Raw genomic sequence first — 1,275 nt, 5'->3', positions numbered from 1 at the left:
GAACACCTTCAAGAGTAAATTGGATGCTTATCTTGCTGGGATCCTATGACCCCAGCTGACTTCCTGCTCTTTGGGCAGAGGGCTGGACTCGATCTCCCGAGGTCCCTTCCAGCCCTAATGTCTATGAAATCTATGAAATCTAAGCCAAAGCTATAGAGATCAGGTACTTTGCAGGAAAACAGCCCACATCTTACTACTACTTAGGAAAAACTTATGTCAAGAAATAGCTTTAAAACTTGTGTTGGGGTGAAAGCTCTGACCTTTCTATTTTCTAGCAAGTAAAAGAGCCAGACTGATATAAAAGGGGCCCTAAAACAGTGTTTCTCAACCTGTGGGTGGTGACCCAAAAATGGGTTGCAGGAATATGAAAATGTTGCAAACGGACTTTAAAAACGGATCAACAAACATTAAAAATGGAGAAAAATGGTGAGGGAGGGGAATGTGTTTTCCCTTGCAGGTTTGCAGAGTACCAGCCTGCTAGGGGCTGCATGGAGCAGGGGAAAACAGGTAAAAGGATGCTCTGATCACTTTTATAAGTGCATCTGTTCCAAACTCCTATGCATGTATACCAGTGAATGGGATATCTATGGTCTTGAAGTATGATCATCCTCATTATGCAACCAAATGTAAGTTGAAAAAGTTGCAATCTGTAGCAAAGCTCAACTCTCAATCCCAGGGTATAAGTACTAACTATAAGGACTTCAGGAGGGTGGACTTCAATGGGGTAAGGAGAATAGTCGGGGAGGCTCTGAGGTCCCGGAGGGGAGAGGAGTCAGGTGTCCAAGAAGAGTGGTCTTTTCTTAAGGAGAAGATCCTCCAAGCCCACAGAGAGGTAATCCCAACACGGATCAAAGGGGGCTAGAAGGCACAAAAGCCCCCATGGCTTACCAAAAGCATACAGGTTCAGCTGTCTGAACATTTCATAGCTAAAAAGGAGGCCTATACCCAATCGAAGGGAGGGGCCATCACCAGGGAGGACTATACCTTGGAAGGGAGGGGCCATCACCAGGGAGGACTATACCTTGGTTGCTCAGGGCTGTAGGGGGGCAGTCAGGAAGGCCAAGGTGGAGATGGAACTGGGACTAGCTACCTGGATCAAGGACAATAAGAAGTCCTTTTTTAAATACATAGGGGGTAAAAAGAAGGTACTGGGAAATGTGGGGCCTCTGCAAGACATGCCAGGAAATCTGGTCATCACACCAGATGACAAAGCTAGCCTATTTAACAATTTCTTTGCCTCCATTTTTCTGAGCAGGGACTGGGTCAACCCCCCCC

The 1,275-nt window shown here is 46.3% G+C and overlaps 1 long non-coding RNA gene across 1 annotated transcript; it reads right to left on the bottom strand.

The window, feature by feature from the left end:
* Nucleotides 1-784: 784 nt before the first annotated feature.
* On the bottom strand, nt 785-1,061 carry LOC109321422. Its single transcript, XR_002104057.1, has 2 exons — nt 1,022-1,061; nt 785-984 (listed from the first exon to the last, which is right to left on the bottom strand). It is a non-coding gene; the product is annotated as an uncharacterized LOC109321422 (long non-coding RNA).
* Between the last annotated feature and the right edge of the window lie 214 nt (nt 1,062-1,275).

Source organism: Crocodylus porosus, unplaced genomic scaffold (assembly GCF_001723895.1).
Source record: "Crocodylus porosus isolate Cpor-Errol unplaced genomic scaffold, CroPor_comp1, whole genome shotgun sequence".
In the NCBI taxonomy this organism is placed as follows: domain Eukaryota; kingdom Metazoa; phylum Chordata; order Crocodylia; family Crocodylidae; genus Crocodylus; species Crocodylus porosus.
The sequence above is the reverse complement of the archived record's forward strand: the minus strand, read 5'-3'. Positions and strand labels throughout refer to the sequence as shown.